General features: G+C 40.0%; 1 long non-coding RNA gene and 1 pseudogene across 1 annotated transcript in view; one reads left to right on the plus strand and one right to left on the minus strand.

Moving 5' to 3' along the window:
* LOC143674945 (uncharacterized) overlaps positions 1-23,001 on the plus strand; it is a 38,261-nt gene that overhangs the window by 10,975 nt on the left and 4,285 nt on the right. The window contains exon 2 of the long non-coding RNA XR_013171292.1: positions 9,996-10,140. This is a non-coding gene — a long non-coding RNA (uncharacterized LOC143674945). The remainder of the gene's footprint in view (positions 1-9,995; positions 10,141-23,001) is intronic.
* On the minus strand, positions 17,052-18,977 carry LOC143664635 (14-3-3 protein theta pseudogene; annotated as a pseudogene).

A 23,001-nucleotide genomic window follows, 5' to 3' on the forward strand; every position in this document is an offset into this window, starting at 1 on the left:
TGATTCAACACTGTAGGGTGGAAACTTTTGATTAGATGATCTTCACAGATATGTGACAAACCCATTTGTGGATGTGACCTTTTGATTAGATGGAATTCCAACTCCCTCCATTCCAGGTGAGTCTTGATTAGTTTGCTTGAGTCCATGAAAAGGGGAAACATTTTGGAGAAAGCTCAGAGCAGATGCAGACACTTGGATAATAGTTACTTCAGAGACGTAGGTATTTGGAGATGTTTGGAGTGCCCACAGAGAAAGAAGATGCCTAGACACAGAGTCCAAGAGACATTGCCATGTGCCTTTCCATGAGATGCCAAGCAAACCCAAACCCAGAGTTGTGTCCCAGAATTGTGAGTGAGGGCCCACAGATGCTTAGAGAAGAAATTACTGACATCAGAAGTTGGAAGCAATGAACTGGGAACATGGACCAGCAGACGCCAGCCTCATGCTGACAGAGGTAATCCAGACGGCATCAGCCTTTCTGAGTGAAGGTAGCCTCTTGTTGGTGCCTTAATTTGGACATTTCCACTTCCTTAGAACTGTAAACTTGTAAAATAATAAATTCCCTTTTTAAAAGCCATTCCATTTCTGGGTCAAGAAAGGTCAATCATGTCTGAGGTTTCTCTGCCACATGGGAAGGCACATGCAACGTCTGCTGGCCCCGCTTAGGTTTCCTTGCTTTCTGTTCATGGTTCCAGTGGTCTCTCTGAGCTTCTATCTGTCACCAAGCATCTGAACTCTCTCTGCTTTTTTTTATCAGCAAATTTTGAAAAAAAAAATGGCACAGGGATAGAAAGAAGTGATAGAGTTGGGCGGTGGGTACACGTTATTCCCTGTACTTTACTGCCTGTTAAAAAAATTGTTTCATAATTAAAGCTATATATATATGTATTTGTTCAAAGTCATCCCAACTGTGATCCTGCCAGTAATCCTCTGCAGGCTGGGTCAGCAGCTGGGTCAGAGGGGACAGGGGCAGCTCCCCAGCAGCTGGGCTGAGCACAGGGAGCTGAGTGGGCAGCAGATGGTGGACTATAATCCCCACCATGACCTGGTTTTACTAGGACCCACGGCTTGCACTATGAAAGGTCACCGTATCTGGGCCAGACATTGGGTGACTGACTGACGGAATCCCTTTCCCACCCAGAATCCAAATTCATCTAATATTGCTGCCCGCCACCATTTGCACCAACAGAAATGTAGGAAGAGCCCTTTTTGTTTGTTTGTTTCTGGAAGAATCAAGTCTACGGTCCTGGGCAGGACAATCCATGCACACAGATGGAATTATTTTCTGGTCATTTGAACCAAGGTCAGTCAACAGATGTACTGAAGTCTTGGATCATGTTGCACGTTTAAAAATAGGAACTGCTTATATTTTTGACCTAGCAGACTACACAGTTAAGGGTAGCAAATATGTTTTTTCAATAGAAGATCCTTATAAATATTAATAAGTGGATGTCTATTTTATATAAGTATGTGTGGACAGAATGTATGAACATCATTTGATACAAAGCTTGAGACAAATCAGTGAATGTTCCAGCTTTTCTACTGAGTCCTTTAACAAGCAGGATGCAATTTGGTTTAGCTCATTAATATTAATGTACAGTGATACCAAATGCTGAGGTTATTTGGAATCAGGAAATCAAAATTAGAGGATGCTTTAGAACTGTTTACTCAGGAAACTGATGAACAAAACAAACCTCTAGCATGCTGAGGTCTGACGTCACCTACCCAGAATCCAGAAGGAAGGAAAAGAAAAACAGCCAAAATAGATATTTCAAAACTCATGCACCTAATCCACTGGCAATTTCCTCAGGCCTGCATTCAATAGCTCTTTATTTATATTTTACCACTAATTCTGATAGGTTCAACTGTCTGAATTCTTCATCAATGAAATTGGTAGGAACAAATTGGAAATGGGGGAGTACATTGCTAAAAGAAGTTTGGGTTATTCTAATAAAGATTTTTTTTTAGAAAATAAAAGCATATATAAGGTCTCAGAAAACATAGCTCTCTGAGACTATTTGGATCCAAATGGCTTCTGTGTAGTTTTCAAAAATCAAATTAATTCAGGGCGGTGTGATGGTGGCTCAGTGGCAGAATTCTTGCCTGCCATGCCAGAGAGCCAGGTTGGATTCCCGGTGCCTGCCCATGAAAAAAAATCAAATTAATTCATAAAGCAAATTTCTGATACTGGCTAGGAAAGTTGAAAAATATTACTGCAGGATGTGAACACATTTCTAGAAAAATAATTTCAAAAACATCTTGAGTAAAGAGCAAAGGTGACACCTTTGAAATAAGTTTCTAGTTTTCCAAAGTGACAGCTTTGCCAAGGAAAAAAAAACTTCTGCCTGGATTGCATGTTTCTAAAGTCCCTAAAGACAGGAGCAAAATCAGTGTATGTCTTACCCCCGCCTCTTTTCCTCCAATGTTCAATTAGATCTCAATGAATATCAGTTTAACAAGTGGTCTATATGTCACACTGCAAATTTGCCCAATCAATCAAGCAAGCAAGCATAATCAATGAGATCGCCAGGACCTTAAGGCTCACACAATAAACACGAAACAATCAATGCAAAAGTCATGAATCAAGAATCAAACATCGATGTTTTAGTAAGAACTAAAAGAACAGGAAATTTTAATTTGGTGTTCTCTTAATTCCCAACAATTAATGCGAGATTTCGTTTGAATCAGCTGCTGGCTCGTTGCCAACGCGGCGGGCCCAGTAATCAGGGCACCTTGCCGCTTCCCCTGCATTTGAGTGGGGCGCTGCCATTTCAGCCAGAAAAAGAGTCCTCCCTGCATAGTTTCCTCTCTTCTGAACTGCGTTTTGTGCGTTATTTTCCCTTAACAGGCTTTTTAAATATTTTATTTTATTTTATTTTTACTGATTAAGAACAACCTCGTACCCGTTAACTTCGGTCTTAAAGCTGCGTTTAAAGAAACGGAATTGTTGTTTATGGGAACTCCTGTGCCAGTGACAGATGGTCCTGGCACAGCGGGGCAGGAGTGCGGGCCTGACAGGACCTCCCCCCAGCTCCAGGAGTCCAGCGGCCAGCAGGGATCCCTTCCACCAGCCTGGGACAGAATCAGGGGGACATTCTAGACAAAATGGAGGCTGGGAGCACAATGCCCCTTGATGCCAGCTGGCCAGTCACCCCGACCATCCCCCAAATCCCCGACTGGAGGAAGGCACCCCTCCCCCCAGGGCTCCCGCTGTCAGAAGCGCCTCCAAGGAAACTGCACTTCACGGTACTCCTGTTTAGAGCACAGGCACTTCAGATGATTCTATAATTCATGCCAAGAGAAAGCATCTGCCGGGAAGGAGGGCTTTACAATCGGACTTATATATATATATATAAGGACAAATATATATATTTAACCAAATTTATTGTCATTTGATAAAATATAGAAGAGAATAGAATTGACTATTCAAGCCCTCTTTTCCTTTCATACCATACTACTTATATATCACAATAGCTGTCAATGTCATTTTTTCAAGATTAGAATTTTGCCCTCCAAACAGATCATTTGACCAAAAAGTTTGGATAAAAAGTATGATAATCCTTTCATGAATACAAAAATCTAAAAGGCATATGCCGTGATTATTATGCAAGAAAAGTTGGTTGATTTTTAAGATAAAGTAATATATTAGGCACTAATTATAGATTTATAGTCATTGCTTTGATTATATTTTATAAACAATGTATCTTGATTTGATCATATAAAAAGACAAATAATATACTTAGTCTTAATTGGATACATAGATTATAGCAATCAAAAGTTAGAAAGGTTTTTACTATTCTTAAGTTAGCATCATTATCTTGATCAGCATAATCAAGTCAAGTATAGGTTCATGGTAAATTTTTTTTAACACATTTTCATTGACAAAACAAAGCAACATACAAACACAAACATTCTTAACATATGAACATTCCATTCTTAGCGTATAATCAGTGACTCACAATATCATCACATAGTTGTATATTCATCACCATAATCATTTCTTAGAACATTTGCATCACTCCAGAAAAAGAAATAAAAAGAAAAAAGGAAAAACTCATACATAACATTCCTTTTAACCCTCCCTCTCATTGACCACTAGTATTTCCATCTACCCAATATACTTTAACCTTTGTTTCCCCTATTTTTTTCTATATCCCTTACCACTCCTGTTCATCGATCACTAGTATTTCAATCTACTCAATGTATTTTAACATTTGTTCCCCCTAATATTTATTTATTTTTAATCCATATTTTTTTACTCATCCATACTATAGATAAAAGGAGCATCAGACACAAGGTTTTCACAATCACACAGTCACACTGCGAAGCTCTATCATTATATAATCATCTTCAAGAAACATGGCTACTGGAACAGGGCTCTACAGTTTCAGGCACTTCCCTCTAGCCTCTCTAATACACCTTAAACTAAAAAGGGGACATCTATATAATGCATAAAAATAACCTCCAGGATTACCTCTCAACTCTGTTTGAAATCTCTCAGCCACTGACGCTATTTTGTCTCATTTCTCTCTTTTCCATTTCCGTCAAGAAGGTTTTTTTAATCCCTTGATGCTGAGTCCCAACTCATTCTAGGATTTCTGTCCCACATTGCCAGGGACGTTTACACCCCTGGAAGTCATGTCCCACGTAGACGGGGTGGGGGCAGTGAGTTTGCTTGCGTGGTGGCTGAGAGAGAGAGGCCACATCTGAGCAACAAAAGAGGTTCTCTGGGGGTGACTCATAGGCCTGATTTTAAGAAGGCTTAGTCCATCCTTTGCGGGGAATAAGTTTCGTAAGAACAAACCCCAAGACAATAGGACTATTTGGATTCTAATTCTGGCCCAGGAGGAAGTTGCATAACCTCCAAAGACCTCAATTTCCTCATCTCTAAAATGGGGTTGAAAGCCACACCTACCTCCCTGCTCATACTGTGAGAATTAAATGAGTATGTGGGTGTGAAGTACACCTCTCATAGGCATAAGAATTAATTCGTCCAGTCAGGAGACTGAGCCTCACTGCATATTTACTTCTCTCTCCCTCCTTCTCTTTCTCTTCTCTCCCGCCTTTCCTTTGCATTTCCCTACCTACAGTTTACAGAGACATAATTTCTAAAATATTATGACATACTGAGTCTGTTACAGTCCTAAACTGTGGAAGTTAGTTAATGTTTTTAGGTCTCATTTTTTTTTCATATATGAACTAAAGCAGAGAGATGAATCCTAAAGTTTCTTCAGGTTCTAATTTCCCAGCATTCTCTACTTGCTGAATTTTTAAATCTTCCTTTCCAGAGAGAGGAAGAATTTAAATAGATGATGATGATAATGATGGTGAGGATGAATAATGGTGATGATAGCAGCTGAGTTGTTCTTTTTTTAAAATTTATTCTTGATTGTGGTAATATAGTCACTATAAAAAAAACATTTTAACCATTTTTAAGTGGGCAGTTCTCTGCTATTAAGTACATTGACAATGCTATGTAACTTTCACCATTATCTATTTCTAGACTATTTTCATCATCACAAAGCAAAATGCATATTCATTCTGCAATAACTCTCTATTCTCTTCTTCCCCCATCCTGGTAACCACTGTTTCTAGGAATTGCTTATTCTGAGTACTTCATGTAAGAGAAGTCACACAGTATCTGTCCTTTTGTATCTGGCTTATTTCGAGCACCTGGTATTTTCTCAGCTTTTGCTATGCATCAAGAACTGTATTAAACACTTCATCCCGCTCAGTCCTCACAATAGTCCTATAAAGTAGGAACCCTTATTGTCCTAAATCCACAAATAAGGAAACTCAGAGAGGTGGCAAGCTGAAAAACAGCTCCCCAAAGATATCAGGTCCTTATCTCTGGAACCTGGAAATGTTACCTTATATAGAAACAAGTTCTTTGCAGATATGATTAAATGGATGATCCTGAGAAGGGGAGGTTTTCCTGGTTTATCTGGATGGGCCCTAAATGTAATTACATATTCTAAGAGTAAGAGGGCGGCAGAGGGAGATTTGACAACACACATAGAAGCAGAGAAGGCAATGCGACTACAGAAGTAGAGATTGAAGTGATGCAGCCACAAGCCAGGGAATGCTGGCAGTGACCAGAACCCAGAAGAGGACTGGAAGGATCTTCCTTTAGAACCTCCAGAGGGATGGTAGCTCTGCCAATGCCTTGGTTTTGACCCAGTGTATTACTAATTTAGGACTTCTGCCTCCAGCTCTGTGAGAGAATAAATTTCTGTTGCTTTAAGCCACTGAATGTGTAAGAAATTTGTTATACCAGCTGCAGAAAACAAATCCAGAGGTTAAGTAATTGATTTGAAGACATGGTCAATAAGTGGCTGTGGAGCCAGGATTCAAATTGTGGAATGCTAGATGCCAAACTCCAAGATCTTAAGCATACATTGCATTCCCCTTATGCCACGTAAAACAAACAGAAATTGACTGTTTCTTGGCAAAAAAGGAAGAAGGAAGAAACATCTGAAATTCCATTATTTGCAAGGTAACATTCTAACTGATTGATTCAACCAAACTTACTCCCTCTACTGCAAACATATTTTTAGAAAGGTTACTTAAAAAGTTTCTTCTCCCACATATTTAAAAGTCATATCTGCATCACAGTCAGGAATGTGTGCACTTCAATTAGAAGACAGTTTGTAAAAAGAAAAAGGACGATATATTTAGTTTATAGCTAAAGATGCTACTTGGCAGCAATTTCAGACTCAGTCCATTCTGGGCAATCAGAGAAACAAAATCTGCTTATCTTTTTTTTTTTTAACTGAATATTTAATACGTAATGGAAATAGAAGGAATGCATCAAAGATTCAATTTTTATAATATACATTGGATATTTATGTAAAAGATGTTTTACTTCTCAGAGAAGTTTCTTCTATTTTCCTTGTCTCTCCTATCTTTCCTCAAAACAACAAAACAGTAACTACCACTTTTATAGATAAAACTACATTCTGTTGAAAAGCAATTTTTCCTTTGTGTTTCAAATCATTATCAGCCCCTAAACTCTTCCTTCATTTCACTGCGGTGTTTCACAGTAAAATTGTACTCCATTTGAGTTAGCAGTGCCCAAAGAAGTTAGAGGAAAAAGTAGTCATATCCACGTGAATGAATGTTCGAAGCCCAAGATTTTTTAAATACTAATTTAGAAATAAAGACATCTACTGGCACAAACCTTCTATTTACTCATATTATTAAAATGGCAATAAGAGAAATAAAAGCTACTTCAGGGAAAAAAGCAGGAATGAGGTCATTTAAATATAACTAAATACATGTGAAATATAAATGCTATGCATTTCCAGATTAGAATCAGGTAAGTTTCTAAACTGTCAATCCTGAATTCTGGCCTGAGAGAAATTATAAGGATGACAGTAACAATTATCAAATTCATTTTTGAAATGATAAAATCCACTGGGAAAACCACTTTAATCCTTTATATCAGAGGTTTCAGTTGGCTCTTTTGTTGGTCACCATTTACATCTCCACCTTTATAGTCAATTTTGCCTTTATTTTTATCATTGGATTTTTTAAGCCTTTTTAGGCCATATACGGCTAAGAAAAGGGGAAATCAGGAGGCTCATGTTTGGCTCCAGGAATTTTCTGTAGATCCAGAGGAGCACTGGAATGATACAAGGACAGCACATCACTGTCCCAGGCTTGAGCTCCTAAAACACAAAGCCCAGGCAGTGTGCTTTGTTTTAAAGGAGTTGTTTCCCTCTTTTATGTGATCAATAAAAGTTTTCTCAAAAGGAAAATGACTAACTACTAGGAAACTTGATTTTTATTCTTCTCAGTTACTGCCTTCCTGTTCTAGTTTGCTAGCCGCCAGAATGCAACACGCCAGAGATGAATTGGCTTTTGATAAAAGGGGATTTATTTAGTTAACATATAGTTCTTCAGTGGAAAGGCAGCTAACTTTCAGCTGAGTTTTTTTCTTAAAAAACTGTGTGGGAAGGCACAGGGCAATCTCTGCTGGCCTCTGGGTTCCAACAACTTTCCCCGGGGTGATTCCTTTCTGCATCTCCAAAGGCCTGGTTTGAGCTGAGAGTGCTGAGATGAGGTATGCTGAGCTGCTTGGGCTGTGCTACGTTGAGCTCTCTCATTTAAGCACCAACCAATTCAATCAAACATCATTTATTGCAGCAGGCACACCTCCTAACTGACTCCCCATGTAATCAGCAACAGATGAGGTTCATATGCCACTGGCTCATGTCCACAGCAACAGAACTAGGCACCTTCTCCTGGCCAAGCTGACACCTGAACTTAACTACCACACTTCCTAACTGTGAATTCTCAAGCAACTCAACTAATGGGAAAAGACTGGATTTGGGGTTTGAATTTAATTCCAATCTATAAATGAGTCCACATTTTTCTCTGTAGGAAAGAGACCCACAGTTCAAACTCTTAACACTCATTAAACTTTGTGTGAGCCTCTTATATACATTAGTGCCTAGTCCCCAATCCACCAACTTTATTACACTTTTCTTCTTCTTTTTTTTTTAGCATTTAAATGTATATGCATAAAGTTTTGTAGTGTTGTCTTAAAAGCCCTGATGATTTTCTGTTTTTCTGAACATGGATGGTCTGAAATGCTCTAAGTAAAATATTATCTAGATTCATGGAACATAAAGCAATAAGCATGGAGAGAACCGAGGACGAGGCACCCTGGGCAGCCATAGCATTTCTCAATCATCCTATAGAAATCAACTGGAAAAGAAACTTCTTTCCACATCCCGGGGGTCAGCCTCAGCAGGCTGCACTTTGAAAGGCTGAAGGGGTGGGGGGGCTAAGGCACAGTTTTCTAGGATGGGGCCTCTCCTAGGAAGAAGCTAAGCATACAGGCTATAAAATTTAAACAGCTGACTCTCTGTTTATAACCAAATATCAAACATTTTGTTTAAAATGTGGTTTTCTTTAAAAGAGTTCAAAGTTTAAAAAGAGTCACTACATCAGTAGTTTCCCCCTCTCTTCTAATGATAACAGGGGTACACGCTCATTTTGAAAGAGATTGGAAGTTCTCCAAAGAGACCAGAGACCCAGAGGCGAGCAGGGGGACATACTCACCAGAAAACTGTGACAACACTTTCAGTCTCTCTTTCTCTCTCAAACACACACACACACACACCCACACACACACCATACAATGGAATATTACTCAGCCCTAAAAAGGAGGTTCGATACACTTACCATATGGGTGAATCTGAAGACAACATGTTGAGTGAAATAAGCCATACACAAAAGTAGAGCTATTGTATGATTTCACTTATAAGAAATAATTAGAATATGCAAATTCATAGAGAAGGGAAAGAGATTACAGGTTACCAGGAGTGGTGGTGCTGGGGCAGGAAATGGGGAGTTAATGCTTGATGGGTACAGAGTTTCTGTTTGGTGTAATGAAAAAGTTTTAGCAATGGATGGTGCACAATATTTTTGATGTAATGTCCTTGAGTTGTATGCTTGAATGTGTTTAAAATAAGTAAGTTATGTTGTATATATATTACCATATTTTTAAAAAAAGGTGACTTATGGGCCAGGTATGACCCATTAGGTGATTATACAAATATATGACTCAGCGGTATATTTTCTAGATACCCAAGAGAAGTAAAAATGTGTCCAGACAAAAATTTGTGCATGAATCTTTATAGTAGCACTATTTATAATAGTAAAAAAATTGACACAACCCAAATGTCTATCAATGGATGAATGGATAAACAAAATGGGACATATCTATACAATGACTATCATTAATCTGTGAAAAGAAAAGAGTGCTGATATATGTTACAACATGGTTGAATCTTGACAACATTGTGCTAAGTGAAAGAAGCCAGACACTAAAGGCCACATATTTAAATTATTCCATTCATAAGAAAGTTCAAAATAGGGTAAACAGACAGAAAGTAGATTAGTGGTTGCTTAGGGCTAGGAAGGGGAACATAGGTGAACAGGGGAGTGATAGCAAAATGGTACAGGTTTTTTTTTTTTATGTGCAGGCACTAGGAATCGAACCCAGGTCTCCAGCACAGCATGCAAAAAATCTGCCGCTGAGCCACTGAGCCACCATTGCACCACCCAGTGTTTCTTTTTGAGGTGATGAAAATGTTCTAAAATTGCCTGTGGTGATGGGTGTCTAACACTGTAAGTATACTAAAAACCATTGAATTGTATACTTTAAATGGGTGAACTGTATGGTATGTGACCTATCCAGATGAAAAAAACTCAATGGGGATAACCAATTCAATTGGCTTAGCCCTCGATCTTGGGGTTTGCCCCTATGAAATTTATTCCTGCAAAGGATAACTCAGCCTAAGAGTCACCCCCAGATAACCTCTTCTGTTATTTTTATTTTTTTTGGTGATACAATGTAACATTTATTATATATCTATGTGGTCAAAATTTTGTTATTTTCCTTTTGCTTCCTATAAATCTTGATGGCCCCATAAACTAACATTGTAAATAAGTTACCTCCTTATAGAGGTGTCCTGGCTATTCACATTTGGCTGCAAAATGTGATAAAGATACATATTTTTTCTCATAATTAAGAGCAAACAAATAATAGAACATATTGGGCAACAAGGATTAAATGAATATAATACAGAAATTTGAAAGATTCTATTAATCCTGTGAACAGTTAAATACATTTATTAATTATGGAGGAAGATTAAAATTTTTTAGAATATTTTGGCCGTGAAAGTTAACAGCAATACTTCTGTATCAAGCAATGAAAGGATAACAGGGTCAGATTTACCCTCTGTATTAATCAGGCTTCTCCAGGGAAACCAAACAAAAGGAGATATCTTAAATATGGGATTTTACAAAATGACATCATGTAACCGTGGGGATGCATGAGTCCAAATTCCATAGAGCAGGCTGCAAGCTGGGGACGCTGATGATGATTTTTAATGAATTCCCCAGGGAGTCTGATTGGCTGAAGTAGAGATAAAAACTCTCTCTTCTGATTGCTGAAGTCATCATCACTTCAACTTTTAAAGCCTTTGACTGATTGGATTAAATGTCTCTCATTGCTGAAGAAACTCTCTGTTGATTGTAGATGTAATCAATCTTAGATGCAGCCAACTTACTGATGATTTAAGTCCACAAAATTTCCTCACAGTATGGCTAGGCAGTGCTTCCTTGTCTGAATAACTGGGAACTGTTACCTGTCCAACTTAACACATAAGCCTAACCATCGCAGTCTACCCTCGTCAATTTGACAGCAATACACATCACCTTAAACCATAATTTATCTCCAAATGAAAAAAAACAGACATCTTTTTCACCTAACAATATTCAATATTCAACTATCCTGTTTAGGTCCAGGAATGCAATAAATCTCTCCAGAATAGGGTGCAAGTCCTTGGGTAATATTCACTCTTACATTTGATATCCTATAGCACTACAACTTATGTCATATGATAAGGGAATAAGATAGAGAAGAAAACAAAGATATTTGTTTTATGTACAAATACAAACATACTCATAAAAAATAAGGAGGAAACGTTATTACAGTCTTTATTTCTGTAACTGGTCAAATGGTCATTGTTCATATTTATCACTACCTCCTAATACTACCTATTTCATGTTCCCTTTACCCATGGTGAGAACTTCAGCTGGCCATGGCTCTGGCCTGGTGGGACCACCCAAACCTTCATTCTTGAAGTTTCTGGACCATTGGTAGCCCCGCCCAGATTGGGGTGTTGTTGTGTTCCATTGGCTTTAATCACAGGGCATGATAGTACTAAGAGATGTCCAAGGTTATTTCATATTCCACAAAAACTTAGAGAACCTCTTTTGTTGCTCAGATATGTCCTCTCTCTCTCTTAGCCAACTTGGCAGATGAACTAACTGCCCTTCCCCCGCCCCTACATGGGACATGACTCCCAGGGCATAAATCTCCCTGGCAACATGGGACACGACTTCTGGGATGAGCCAGGACCTAGCATCATGGGATTGAGAAAACCTTTTGACCAAAAGGAGGAAGGACAAAATAAAGTTTCAGTGGCTGAAAAATTTCAAACAGAGTCGAGAAGTTATCCTGGAGATTATTCTTATGCCTAATATAGATTTAGGCATAAATTTAGTTTATGGTGTTTTGGAGTGGATGAAAGGAAGTACATGAAACTGTTGAACTATGTTCCAGTAACCTTGATTCTTGAACACGGTTGTATAACTATATAGTTTGTGCTGGTTTAAAAGAATGTATGTCCCCTAGAAAAGCCATGTTTTAATCTAAATCCCGTTTCGTAAAGGCAGAATAATCCCTATTCAATACTGTAGGTTTGAAACTGTAATCAGAGCATCTCCCTGGAGATGTATTTAATCAAGAGTGGTTGTTAAACTGGATTAGGTGACCACATGTCTCCACCCACATGGGTGGGTCTTGAGAAGTTTCTGGAGTCCTATAAAAAAGGAAACATTTTGGAGAATGAAGGAGATTCAGAGAAAGCCAGAGAAGCATGATATAGCCATGAGAAGTAGAGAGCCCATGAGCCAGTGGCCTTTGGAGATGAAGAAGGAAAACGCCTTCCGGGGAGCTTCATGAAACAGGAAGCCAGGAGAGAAAGCTAGCAGATGATGCCATGTTCGCCATGTGCCCTTCCAGATGAGAGAGGAACCCTGACTGTGTTCAGCATGTGCCTTCTCACTTGAGAGAGAAACCCTGAACGTCAACAGCCTTCTTGAACCAAGGTATCTTTCCCTGGATGCCTTAGATTGGACATTTCTATAGACTTGTTTTAATTGGGACATTTTCTTGACCTTAGAACTGTAAACTAGCAACTCATTAAATTCTCCTTTTTAAAAAGCCATTCCGTTTCTGGTATATTGCATTCTGGCAGCTAGCAAACTAGAACACTAGTTTACAGTTCTAAGGCTGAGAAAATGTCCCAATTAAAACAAGCCTATAGAAATGTCCAATCTAAGGCATCCAGGGAAATATACCTTGGTTCAAGAAGGCCGATGACGTTCAGGGTTTCTCTCTCAAGTGAGAAGGCACATGGTGAACACAGTCAGGGTTCCTCTCTCATCTGGAAGGGCACATGATGAACATGGCATCATCTGCTAGCTTTCTTTCCTGGCTTCCTGTTTCATGAAGCTCCCTGGGAGGCATTTTCTTTCTTCATCTCCAAAGTTCACTGGCTGGTAGACTCTGCTTCTCGTGGCAATGTCATTCTCTGCTCTTTCAGAGATCTTGCAGTCTCCAAAATGTTTCCTCTTTTATAGGACTCCAGTAAACCAATCAAGACCCACCTAAATGGGTGGAGACACATCTCCCCTAATCCAGTTTAACAACCACTCTTGACTGGGTTACATATCCAGGGAGATGATCTAATTACAGATTCAAACCTACAGTATTGAATAGGGATTATTTTGCCTTTACGAAATGGGATTTTGATTAAAACATGGCTTTTCTAGGGGACATACATCCTTTCAAACTAGCACAGATGTACACCTATGCATGCAAAACCATAAGTCAAAGTGAGAGAGTGATTAACACAGAAATCAGGAAAATTATTTAGGATAGGGAATAAACATTTCATGGGCTTCTGGGATGCTAGAAAAGTTGTGTTTTTTTGCCCGAGTGGTGATCACACAAATGTTAGCTTTAAAACAATTAACAAATTGTACACTTATGTTTTATGTGTTTTTTTTCTGAATAGGTATTATATATCATAATAAAAACGTGGGGAAAAAACAAGGAAAATAAAGATCTACTAGGCAAATATCAACCAAAACAATGCCAGAGTAGCAATTTCAATATTAGACAAGATAGATACTAATAGGAAAAACTTCTAAAAAGAAGGTGTGTATTCTGGCAAAAAGAAATATAGTCAAGAAAATGTAGCAATGTTGAGCATATCCTTCTTACAACGTAACTTCAAAAGATATAAAGCAACTACTGATAAAACCATGGAAAGAAATAGAAAAATCAACAATTGGATACGAAATTTTATCACACGCACTTGGAAATGAATAGATATCTAGATGTCAGGCAAAAAAGCAAGTAAAAATAGTGACAATTTAAATAACACAATTAATAAGCTGTAATTAATAAATATATGTAGACTCTTACGCCTGATAAAAAGAGAAACACACCTTGTTCTGTGAGGCATGGAACAGTTGCAAAATGTAATCCTGTATGAGGACCAGGGGAAGCCTCAAAAGATTCCAAAGAATCAACATCATTCTGACAGTTGTTCTCAGAGCACAATATGATAAAATTAGAAGTCAATTTTAAACGGATAACTGCACAGCAATATCAGTGTGTAATGAAATTCTAAAATAGTGCTAAATAACACTTGAGAGTGAAATCTCCCTTGCAATTTGTTCTCTGACCCATTGATTAAAAGTGTGTTATTTAACTTCCATATATTTGTGGATTTTCCAATTCTCTGCCTGTTATTGATTTCCAGCTTCATTCCAATTTAGCCAGTAAAGATGCTTTATATAGTTTCAATCTTTTTTAATTTATTGAGACTTGTTTTGTTATCCAAACTGTCCTGGAGAATGATCTATGTGCATTTGAGAAGAATGGAGATCCTGCTATTTTGGGGTGCAATGCTCTGTCTGTGTCTGTTAGGCCTAGTTCATTTATCATATTTTTCAAGTCTCTGTTTCCTTATTGATCTTCTGTCCAGATGTTCTATCTATTGATAAGTGGTGTATTGAAGTTTCCAACTAATCTGTAGAGGTGTCTAAAGCTTCGGTTTGCATGTTTGCCTCACGTATTTTGGGCCACCATTGTTAGGTGTATACATATTTATGATTGTTATTTCCTCTTGGTAGATTGCCCTTTTAATTATAGTTTCCTTCTTTGTCTCTTATAACAGGTTTTGACTTATTTTGTCACATATTAGTATGGCTCTTTTTTTGGTTACTATTTGCATGGAATATCTTTTTCCATCTTTTCACTTTCAATTTATTTGTGTTTTGGGGCCTAAGGTGTCACCTGTAAACCTCATATAGTTGGAGCTCGGTTTTTTATCCATTCTGTCAACATGTGTCTTGATTTGGGAGTTTAATCCGTTATCATTCAGTGTTATTACCAAAAAAGCAGTGCTTACTTTTTTTGTTTTATCTTTTTTTTCCTGTTTTTACTTTCCTTTGTTGCAACATCCTTTTCTGTATAGTTGACTTTCTGTGCTGTATATGACTGACCCCTTTCTTATTTCTGTTTCTGTATATTTTTAATACTTTCTATATGATTACCTGGGGGGTTATATTACACAACATACCCAAAACCTATTAATTTGGAAAGAGACCAACTTAGCTTCAACAGCATGTCTGTTCTCTCTGATCCCATATCCCTCTGTTTCCCCTCTTTATGTTGTTCTTTATCCCACTTTATCTCTATATTTTGAATGTCCATTATCAGTAAATACGCCTTTTCCTTGTTCAATTGTTTTCTGACTCTTACAGGAAGTAAAGAGTAGAATTGTATATTGAGGATCCAGTACTAATGGGTTTTGCATTTACCATTTAGTTACCCTAACCGAAGATTTTCATTTCTTTGCACTATTCCAAGCCACTCTCTCTCATCTTTCCAACCTGCAGAACTCCTTCTAGTAATTCTTGTAGGGAAGGTCTTTTGTCAACGATTTTCCTCGGTTTCTGTTTATCTGTGAATATTTTAAATCCTCCCTTATTTCTGAAGGACAATTTGGCCAGATAAAGAATTCTGGGCTGGCAGTTTTTCTCTTTCAGTACCTTAAATATATCATATCATGGCCTTCCTGCCTCCATGGTTTCTATGAAAAGTCGGAACTTAGTCTTTTGAGGATCCCTTGTATGTGACAAGCTGCTTTTCTCCTGCTGCTTTCAGAATTCTCTCTTTATCTTTGGCATTTGACATTCTGACTAAAATGTGTCTTGGAGGTGGTCTAGTAGAATTTATTCTGTTTGGAGTATGTTGTGCTTCTTGGACATGTATATTTGTTTCTTTCATGAGTTGGAAAATTATTTCCTCAAATATTCTTTCTGCCCCCTTTCCCTTCTCTTCTCCTTATTGGACACCTATGATGCATATTTTTGCACGTTTCATGCTGTTATTCAAATCCCTGAGACACTGCTCAATTTTTTCTATTCTTTTCTCTATCCATTCTTCTGATTATTTTTTATGTTTCTTTTTATAGTTTTGGATTCTTCTTTATGCTCACATGAGTTCTTTTTTTTTTCTCACATGTCTGCTTAATATCCTTTAGTGCTATATCCATATTTTCCTTTATTTCCTTAAATTGATTTAGGAGATTCGTTTGAACTTCTTTGATTAGTTATTCCAAATTCTGTCTCCACCGAAGTTTTAATTTGTTCCCTTGGCTGAGCCCTATCTTCTTGTTTCTTAGTATAGCTTGTAATTTTTTGCTGATGTCTGCGCATGTAATTATCTTTTTCTTTTTTTCAAGAAATAAACGTTTATTAGATTATATCACTTGGATTTGAGTTTACCTGCTACAGCAACCCCTCAACATGCTAGCCAATTCAGCAAATTTAAAATCCTCAACTATAAAGTAGTTAAGCATTTGCTGTCTTACAGCAGCTTACATTTTAAATTGCAGGGCCCAAATTTACCCCTTTTATGTCCTCCTCGGTTTCATTTATATGAATTTGATGTTTCCAAAGAGAAGAGACAGTTATACCTCAAAAACATGGTAATTGATATTTAAACCTCTGAATTTTTCCTAAATTATGGATAAGGAAATACAAGTCTTTGCAACACAAAATGCACAGCTTATTCATCTCACTGCAGATTCCAGGATACACATAAATGACATGCAGAGAGCGCAAATGCTAACCCAGAACTTAATGTGAACAGGTACTTCACTCAGCAACCAACTTCGGCTTTCAGGAGCGAGGGCTCTTAGCTGCAGCTGAATATTTCACGGTGGGGCGCTGTGGATATTGAAATAAAGGGGGAAAGTCATCTTACCACCTGAAACTGTTGAACTGTGTTCCAGCAGCCTTGATTCTTGAAGATGATTGTATGATTATACAGCTATTACAACGTGACTGTGAGATTATGAAAACCTTGTGTCTGATGCTCTTTTTTTTTTTTTTTGGTTTATAAAATGTAATTTTATTTTGTGTTACTCTGCTGTTACATACGGCATAACGTATTTCACAAGGCTCTTTTGGGACTACAGTCAATGATTAGCAACACACAATAGTGGTCCAACTCTCTAAACAACAATCACTAGACAAAGTGGATCCCCTCTCACATGTGCACAAATCTGCATGGAAAAGTACTGAAGTTTTAGACTTGGACTTACGTACTTTAATTTATATCCCCTTTCTAGTGTATCAAGAAATGACATGCACTTTAATTTGCCAAAAGCAATGCTTGTATTCTGGCAGCAACATGCTACTTCTATTATATAGTAAAGTAAATACCAGAACTACAAAGGCAGGATTCTAAGTGAATTTTTATTGGGAAGGGAAGTTATCAACTTAAACAGCAGCATATGAAGAGTGAATAAGGAAACTCCCTGGTGTCACAGATATACCACCTCCATACTATATTATGTAGGAAGTATTTCAATTTGTGACCCCCACAGCCCAGAAATGTCAAATGCTTTTCCATTCAATCTAATACTTCTGGATTCCTACTAAAAAGGAATAGGAATACATTAAGAATTGGAAAAGTTGCTTATTGAAAGGAAATCTCTGAAGAAAAGTAAGGGAGAGAATGTAGAAATTAAGAAGTTATGTAGAATACTCTTTAATTGTAATTAACTACATTTTTATATCTTCACAGTAATACAAAACACAGTCACTTGCAGAACTGGTTCAGATTACTTAAATACCAGATACATTTCAGTCCTCTACATAAGGGTCTGGAAGTTACTTATGTTTATATGAAATGAAGCTATTAATACTTTTCTACAGCAGTACTGCACACCAGGAAGGCCAAGACAAACACAAATCAAGGAATGGAGTTTTCCCAAAGCTGCAGTGTGAAAAGACTATAAACAGTTGATTCCATACACATGAATGGGTTTCTCTGCTACACGAAATCCAAGTGGAATAAGGAATGGAGATGTGTAAAAAGGTTTCTCGAGGGGAAGATGGATGACACCCTGTATGCATTTAGTCTTCTGCCCCTTCTGCTGCATCACATTCTTCTCCTGCACTGTCTGATGTCCATAATGTTAGGCTGTCTCTAAGCAACTGCATGATGAGGGTGCTGTCTTTGTATGAGTCTTCATTCAGTGTATCAAGTTCTGCAATAGCCTCATCAAAAGCCGTTTTAGCCAGTGTGCAGGCAAGCTCTGGGTTATTAAGGATCTCATAGTAAAATACAGAAAAGTTAAGAGCCAGCCCCAGGCGGATTGGGTGTGTGGGTTGCATCTCTTTCTTGCTTATATCAAATGCTTCTTGGTAAGCTCCTTGGGAATTATCTATCGTTTGTTTTCGAGCATCACCACATGCCACTTCAGCAAGGTATCGGAAGTAATCTCCCTTCATTTTCAGATAGAAAACCTTACTTTCTGGATTAGTTGCATTGGCTATTAAATACATATCCAACAATTCCAGGACCGCGGTGCAGATGGATCTCAGTTCCGACTCCACTTTCTCCCGATAGTCCTTAATCAGCTGCAACTTCTTGTCGGAGGTGTCAGTCTTCTGCTCGATGCTGGAGATGACCCTCCAGGCGGCCCCGCGGCCCCCGACCACGTTCTTGTAGGCCACCGAGAGCAGATTGCGCTCCTCGTTGGACAGCTCGGCCCCCTGCTCAGTCACGGCCTTCATGCAGGTGGCCATGTCGTCGTAGCGCTCGGCCTGCTCGGCCAGCTTCGCCTTCTGGATGAGCTCCGTCTTCTCCATGGCGCGTGGGTCTGGGGTCTGCGTGCGGCGCTGGGGGAGGCGTCGGGCCCGGCAGAGAGCGCGCGAGGCTCGGACGGCTGCGAGCAGTGACCGGGATCAGGAAGCGGCCTCCTCGACAGCCTTGCCCTGCCTTCGCGGCCGCAGCGCGACTCCTGCTGCTCGGATCCGCTCTGGGATTGAGCGAAGGACCCTCCGGTCTCAGCCTACCCCAGAGCCCTCTGATGCTCTTTTTATCCAAGGTAGGGACAGATGAGTAAAATACATAAATAAATAAGAATAAAAAATAAATAATAGGGGGATAAGGGGTAAAATAAATCGGGTAGATTGAAATACTAGTAGTCAACGAGCGGGAGGGGTAAGGGGTATGGTATGTATGAGTTTTTTCTTTTTCCTTTTTATTTCTTTTTCTGGGGTGATGCAAATGTCCTAAGAATACTCACGAAGAATACACAACTATATGATGATATTGTGCGCCACTGATTGTATACTAGGGATGGACTGTATGTGTGTGAAGCTTTCTCAATCAAAACATTTTTTTAAGAAAAAGATAATTACGACTCCTTGCTCAACCCACGCCCCATCCCGCCTCGCGTGCGTGGGGTCAGCCCCCTCCTCCTCCCGCCTCCCTACCCCACCTCTCCCGCGGAGATCCCAGGTTCCCAGCTTTCCAGCCCAGCGCAGTGGAGGACGACCCAGTGGTGAGAGGATGGGGACAAAAACCAAAGCATCTTGACGACTGCAACCTGACTTGGTTGGAAATGGGCCTCTGAGACCGTAGGAGACCTGAGGAACGAAGTCTTGCAAGAACCGAGGCTCCGAGTTGGACCTGAGCGGGCTGAGGACCTCCGCAGGTGGGATGGCCCCTAACCCGCGGCTCCAGCTGTCCGCCTGCAGGGAAAGGAAGAAGCAGGGGCATTTCTCCCGCTACTTAACCAGAAGCAACCACAGGGGATGAGGGTGTCCATTCCAAAACCCACATGAGGTCCAGAGCTTCTGCTCAGGCTGAAGGAGCAGAGCTGAAATCAGACAGACGCCAAAGACTCAACCTCGTGTTTGGGGCTGAAGCATGGGGAGCTGTGCGTGCTCAGGCAGGGTTTGGATTCCTTCCCCCTGGGCTTGGAGCCCTGCAGGAAGGGAGCTGTTGGCAAATGGGCAGTGAGAAGGCACCGGCTTGATCTGTAGCTGCCTCCGGGGGTGGTCAGGGTGGCCGGGGCAGCCAGTTGCGGGACTTGGAGGGGGAGAATCAAGGAGGGAACCCAAATTCTGAGAACAACCCTGTGCATTAGGGCTTTAGGGGCAGCTCCTGGGTGCTGCTACATCTCATAAAGGAGTATAGTAAGTGGAGCAGCCCCAGCTGTTTCTACTGTAATTATCTTGATGAGTTAACTCTGAAGGTCGTTTCTCCCTCTTGTTGAGGTTTTATAGTTGATTGGCTTTGGGTTAAGGCTGTTCTTTGATGCTTGGTCCAATTTATTCTAGACCTTTAGAATAGCCCGTGTTTAACTGTTCAGATTTTTTCAGCTCTTCCTCACCTGATTCTTCCTCACCTGGATGTGTGGTACAATTTTTTAAGACTGTACTTTTTGTGCAGTTGTTTCACCTCCCGGAGAAAGCTTCCTTTTTTCCTTTGGGAATCTTGATCTGTTCTGTTTGCTTTTGTGCAGAATTTTCTCCCCAGCTCCTACGATTTGTTTAAATTCACCCCCTCACTCAGTGCACATTTTTCCTTAGACTTTTCAGTTCTGGTACCCTTCCTGTCTTAGTAGTTCAGATTAACTCTCCCCACCACCCTCAATTTTTTCTTCCTATGCAGCTTTCTGCCTCCAGTTTCTTCCCTGTTGGGGTACCCTGCCCTGGGGAGTGAGAGGGGATCAATCCAGGAAGGTCCATTTTGCATTTAGGGGTTTTCACCAACAGAAACTCAAGTGTGTGCACACCTCTTGCCAACAGTTCTGCTGTGGTCTCCCCCACCCCGGGGGTCCTTTTGTATGCCACACAACTTAGCACCTTGTGATCCACCCTGAATCTCTGAGGACTGGGGTCCCTGCATCTGGGTATGCATCGGGTTCTAACTTGCTGCTGTGAGTGGCTCTGTCGTCTGTACCCATGGCTGGAGACCCAGGTTGTGCTACCTCTGCATGACTCCCACTGTGTGTGAGACCAAGTGAGGGGCAGGAATTCAGACGTGGGTCTGGGATGGAAATTTGCTATCTGATCTTGGAGATTATTTTTCCTTTTCTTTGATTCAGCATTTATGGAGTCCTTCTTCAGTCTCTCTCATCCTCTAGAGTTCTTAGCAAGTGGGATTTGTCCTTTGAGTAGTTGATTCTGATGGCAGACTTTTTCAGATGTCTTACTTCACCATGTCAATGACTCATTCTCCAACTTTGTGAACGCAATGACTATAGTGGTTAGCCTATGCCTGTTCCATTACTGTAAGCTGTGTGTGTGGAGATAACTTGTGTCTTTAGTGCATGGATCTGCCGATCCAGAGGGATGTTACTCAAGGAACTGAATCCAAGGAATCATATCTGAGGAGCCTCATCTGCACCTGGATTCGATTTAGATGATGGGATGCTGGACTTCAAGCTGAGGCCATAATGAGATGAATTTGGGGGATGGTGGTGGATGCATTTTGTACATAGGAAGGATGTAAATTATTGGCAGAGGGGGAATGTGGTGAATCTTATTCTACAAGATGACCACAACAATATCTCCCATCTTGTATGCTCTTCTTACAATGGGATGTTGAGATTCCTCGTATCACTAGGAGCCTTCTACAATGTCTCTCTTTAAAGCCAGGCAGGATTATGACTAGGATAGAAGTGACACTGTTTGACTTCCTAGGCTAGATTGTCAAAGGTGATACAGCTCCTTCCTGGTCCCCTTGTATGCCTGCTCATGGAACCTCAAGAACTGTGAGAGATTTTTTTTTATCTCTGTTGCAGTTTTATGCCACTAAGTTTGAGGATAATTTTGTTATGCAGCAGGAGACATCCGGGATGAATGACCAACAAATATATGAAGAGATTAATTCACTCAACAAATATAAACTGAGCGTCTATTCTGTGCCAGGCACTCATGCAGGTGCTGGGGACACAGAACAGAACAGACTAAAATCTCTGCCCTGTGAAGCTTACATTCTAGGGAGGAGACAGACTATAAACAAATAAAATTAATAATAGATATAGCATGCTAGATAATGACAAGTGCCAGAGAGAAAGCTAAGAAAGGAAATAATAGCAAGGGACAACTGAAGTGGATGAATTAGTTTCAATTTTAATTGGGGTGGACAGGGCAAGACTAAGGTGGTATTTTAGTAGACTTGAAGGAAATAAGGGAGTAATTGATCCGTGTGGATAGCCTGGGCAGAAGACTCTTTGTAGAGGGAGCAACAAGTACGAGGGCCTGGCAGTGATGCAGAGCATGCCTAGTGTATTTAAGGAAAGCAGCCAGGCCAGTGTGGCTGAGAGGCTGAGTGAGAGGAAGGGTGTAGGAGATGAGGTCAGAGAGATGGAGGACAGAGGTGGGGATGGCTTTTATTCTGAGGAGTTGTATAAAAATGACATAACCTTAAGTTTTAACCAGATCATTCTAGCTGCTGTTTTGAGAAAGGAGGACAAGGGGAGGATTAGAGAGGGCAGTTATGCTACCGCACTCATCCAGGAGGAAACGAACAGTGGTGGACATGGTGAGAAGCGGTGGCATTCTGGGATATGCTCTGTGGGCAGAGCTGAGATATTTGTGGATGGATTGGATACAGATTGAGAGAGCAACAGATGACACTAGACTTTTGGACTGAGTGACTCGGAATGGTGAAGTTGCATTTACTAAGATCAAGAAATGAGAAGGAGCAGGTTTGGGATCAAATAAAATGGACTTTGGGTGTGGATGTTAAGTCTGAGGGCCTTTTAGACATCTGAAGTGTCCAGTGTCTGCAGAACAAGGAAGAGTCCTGGGTTGGAGATAAATGTGGGTCAATGGTGAGTGGCTGGAATTAAAGCCATGTAACTCTTCAAGTTATTGAACTGCTTAGAATAAGGGTTAGATCTAGAGCTCAGGGCTGCAGACCAGAAGGCCAAAGCCCCTTCCAAAATGTTGTCCTGCTTCTCCACATTTCTTGGGCATTTTGAACTGTGCTGGACTCACCTATTGTGGACATCTCACATGCAGCAGGGG

The sequence above is a fragment of the Tamandua tetradactyla genome, chromosome 2, assembly GCF_023851605.1.
Source record: "Tamandua tetradactyla isolate mTamTet1 chromosome 2, mTamTet1.pri, whole genome shotgun sequence".
NCBI classification, from domain to species: Eukaryota; Metazoa; Chordata; class Mammalia; order Pilosa; family Myrmecophagidae; genus Tamandua; species Tamandua tetradactyla.